Source organism: Echinops telfairi, unplaced genomic scaffold, assembly GCF_000313985.2.
Source record: "Echinops telfairi isolate 266 unplaced genomic scaffold, ASM31398v2 ScPeMD7_7469;HRSCAF=8507_0, whole genome shotgun sequence".
Taxonomy (NCBI): Eukaryota; Metazoa; Chordata; class Mammalia; order Afrosoricida; family Tenrecidae; genus Echinops; species Echinops telfairi.
The window spans coordinates 53,398,388-53,402,673 of NW_022111372.1; the positions used below are offsets into that span (position 1 = coordinate 53,398,388).

General features: G+C 50.9%; 1 non-coding gene across 1 annotated transcript; it reads right to left on the reverse strand.

The window, feature by feature from the left end:
* Window positions 1-2,382: 2,382 nt before the first annotated feature.
* LOC115873576 lies at window positions 2,383-2,498 on the reverse strand. Its single transcript, XR_004048475.1, has one exon. It is a non-coding gene; the product is annotated as a U5 spliceosomal RNA (small nuclear RNA).
* Window positions 2,499-4,286: the final 1,788 nt, after the last annotated feature.

Here is a 4,286-nt window from a genome sequence, read left to right on the forward strand (position 1 = left end):
AGAATGCTCCTTAGAGACGAGGCTGACGAGACCCTGTCTCGTGTACTTGGGCCGTGTTGTCCTGGGGCAGGACCTCATGCGTAGTAAAGTGGAGGGGCAGTGACAGACAGGAAGGTCCTCGAGGCCACGGACTGACACCCGGCTGCAACAACAGGCTCCAACACAGAAACAATTGCGAGGCTGGCATAGGACCAGGCGGGGTTTTGTTCTGTAGAACACAGGGTTGCTCTGAGTCAGAACCACTCCAGGCACCGAACAACCACGCTGGCTCCGCGGGAGAAAGGCCTGGTGACAGCCGCAAATCAAGTCGAGGACACCCTGCGGAGCCGTTGTACTCTGCCACGAGAGGGCGCTGTGCGTCAGAATTCACTGGATGGCATCCTTGCTTTAGTCTGGTCCCTCCCTCTGCCACATGCTAAGGGTGTGGCTTTGGGCACATCCTGTAGCCACCGAGCTTCTGTGACCCGTGCACAAACAAACCCTTCCTCAGGCCTCCATGAGACCCACAGGGTTTTGATTGGCTGATTTGGGGGGATATGAGATTGCCAGGCCTGCCTGCCTTCCTTGTCCGCCTTAGCCTGGAAGCTCTGCTGAAACCTGTCTAGCATCACAGCTGCACACAGCTCCCAGCATATGAGCTGCTAGAGTGGAAATACGCCGCCTCCCAGGGTTACGCTGAGCTTTGCAGCCCTGGCGTTCCTGCTGCAAGGCCTGCCTCCTTGGGCACATCACAGGCCCTCTCCGCCTCTGGATTCACAGGAGCCAGGGGGCCCGAGCAGATGGGGAGCGGCAGGGCCTGGCTCAATTCCTCCACTTTTGGGGTCTTTCCCCTCATGGTCACTGGATGTTTGGCCTTGCCTCTGACACCCTGTATTCACAGCTCTGTGTCCAAAGGCCAGAAAGAAAGGGGCTCCCAGCTCTGCAGACACTCCCTCTGGACTCCTCATCCAGAACGGGACTAGAGAGACTTAGGATGCTGACTAGAAGTTTCCACTCCAGTGACGGCAGGCAGGCTTGGCTTGCAAAGGAAAAGGCAAGACAAACAATTGTTGGCCAAGAACAAAGACAGCAGCCTCTGGGATGGTGGGCATTGTGCTAGGGGCTACGTCTATGTAGATTTACATGAGTTTACTTACTGACTTTCATCCTCGTGACGACACCACTACAGGTTCAAGCCCAGGCTGACTATGGTGAGAAGGATGGGCTCTATTCCTTCACCGTCTGTCCAGGAAGGCCTGCGTGTTGTAATGGTGCTGAAGGTTTCCATGGAGCGTCCAGGCTGGGATGCACCAGAAAGAAGGGCCTGGTGACCTACCATCCTTATAAAAAGCAGTCAGTGGAAACCCTGCGGTTCACCACACTCTGATCTGCACTGGGTCCTGGGAGTGGACCCCACGTGCAGTGCCCAGCCCCCCTGGGGTCCTCATGCATTATGGCTGTCTCCACAGGAACTAGCAACAACCACTCCACTGCACTGGTGAGAAAGAGAAGCCAAGAAAAGCCAAGCAACCTGCCTGGGCCCTTAGAATAACTCCAGAAAATCCTCCAAACACACTCTCATCCAGTTGCTTGGGACTCATGGCAGCCCTGCAAGACAGACCCCTCTGAGTTCCTGAGACTGCAGATATTTAAGGGAGCAAAAATCCTAATCTTTCCCTGGAAGTGTCACTGGTGGGCTCAAACTGCTGACCTTGTGGTTATCAGCCCAACAAGTACACGATTACTACACCAGCAGAGTCAGTCACCAACCACCATTTCTGAACCTGGAGCTAAACTCTTGCGTCCCTCTGGAGGCAGGGTCTGCCCACCCGCTGATACGCATGATCAGCTTCCATCACATCACAGTGCCCAGATGTGTCTCCTTTGGGCCCAGGAAAAGGCCTGCACCATGTAAAGGCGAACAAGGTAACCGTGAAATTTGGCACGACTATGGAAAGGGCCAGGTTCACAATGGGAATCCAGAGAATGCTCCTTTCCAGCTCCCTCTCTGGTTTCTGCAGATGCTGACATGTGTTTACCTGATAGCACCTTTCTTAGCTGGGGCAGGCAGCACCTGGGTCTAGCTGTGCCCACCCAATGAGCTCTCACCTCTCGCACTGCGTGCTAGGCAATGCCACCATACACAGCAATCGGATAAGAACACTTCAAGCACCCCACAGCAATTCTAAATCAAGCCCACCTGACAGTAAAAGCATTCTTAAAGCTCCTTTTATCACCGTAACAGTAGCTCTGAAAATCTCAGAAGACAAAAACACAGCTTACACTAACACGATCCACATACTTAAGAGAGTTTCACATTGAGCAAGAAATAGCAAATAAAAACCAACACATTTACAATAGTAAAGTGTAACACAATTCATCTGTTTTTATAACACCATAATAGACCCTGCACAAGCAAGGTCTCAAAAAGTTAGCTAATGACTCAGAGTCGTTTCTCTCCACGGAAACCTTTAGTAAAAGGCGAAAGATTTATACGATCTGAAGAGAAACCAGAGTATAAGGAAGAGCTAGGTCGGCTCATCACTGGGGTAACTGATACACCTAATACACTAATGGTGACTGCAAGGAGCAAGAACCGGCGGCATCTCCCTTTTTCTTGTACAATTCCATGAGAGTATTCTCATCTTGGGGTCACAAGGAGCGGAGACTTTAATTGTTTTAAAGTGGAAACTTTGGCCTCTGTGCAATGCATTGTGGATATGTAAATATAGTTAGCGTCATCACCCTCCAGTTTCCGGAAATAGTTACGGAGCTGGGGGCACCCCTAGGGGGCAGAGCGGAGACCAGTTTCAGGGATCTAGACCTGAGCCTTGTCGAACCTGCAAATCCGACTTTGTTTTTACAACCACAGCTCCGGCAACATTTTATCTTGACAACACCTACAACAGCACCAATCATGAGAACAGTACATTCCTGTGGATCAACTCTGCCCCCTTGTGGTATTTGTTACAGCGGCGCTGGATAAAAAGGACACTGGAATTCAATGGAAAGATGGGAGGTTTGCTGGTTGGAACCCGAGGGGTGCCTCTCCAACATACATTCACCCCCACTTGGATGTCAGCGGCGTGGTTTCCGGAATTGCCCCAGCTCCGGGGGATGAGTTCTGAGTGAAAAGTGAAGCCGAAGCAGTTGTCCTCAAGACAATTCCAAGTCAGGGGGACCCAGTGTGTGACAAAGTAGGACCTTGCACCCTAAGATTTTCAGTGACTGTTTTTCTCCCCAAAGTAGATCACCAAGCCTTTCTTTTCAGGCTCTTCGGGGTGGACTCTTGATGAGAGTAGAAAGCCTCATCTTTCTCCCAGGGAGTGCCTGCTGGTGGGTTCAAACAGCTGACCTTGTGGTTAGCAATGACACGTGACTGCTAAGCCAGCAGGGCTCCTTGAGTTTTCGCCTGGCCACTTGGCTCTCATCCCTGAGCCGTTCATGCTCATGCGGGATTGGAAGCAGGGGATAGAGAGACCAGGGCTGCCATCACAATTAGAAAGCCAGGCTTCCCTTGGGAAGGGTCAATGTCCCCTGCATTTGGGTTGAGGGGGTGGGGGACGAGGGGGAATTCCAGTCCTTTGAAACCTCAGTCACTAACTATTCTTAAAATGGGGGTGTGTGTCTCAGGACCCCCATCATATTACGAAAACATTTTTCAAAGCAATCTCACTTTGTATTTTCCACATAGGTGCATTTATGTTTTATTGATGGTCCTTGTTAGATGCCATCAAGTCTGCTCCAACCCACTGTGACCCTGGCATAAGTACAACCCACGGCCCGGGCCTGTTGCATCTTCCCAATTGCTGTTAGGTTTGAGCCCATTGCTGCTGTCGCTGTGTCAATCCACCTTCCTCTCTCTCCCTGACCCTCCACTTGACCAAGCAAGAGGTCCTTCCAGGAACCGGTCTCCCCTGACCTGTCCATAGTACAGGAGACAAAGTCTCACCCTCCTTGCCTCTAAGGAACATGCTGGGCTTGTTTCTTCCAAGACAATATTAGCATTCATTATTTTGCTGTGTTTACTAGTAACTGTTGTTTATGCCAGCTACACTCAGCACTATTTAGTGGATTAGAAACTGGCATTGATAAAGCTGTAAAATACTTATTGTAATAAAATTTGCAATCCCTTGTATTCAACGTAACATTTTTGTGTACACTCACCGTGATCCTCAACACAACAACATTTAGTGAGAGGAGGGGCGATGGTTATAAATCTCTTTCAGCTCCTCCTCCATGGGAGGCAGCCGGGTTCTCCGGGCTGCCCGCCCTCCCTCGGTCTGTGGAGATACAGTGGGTGAAGC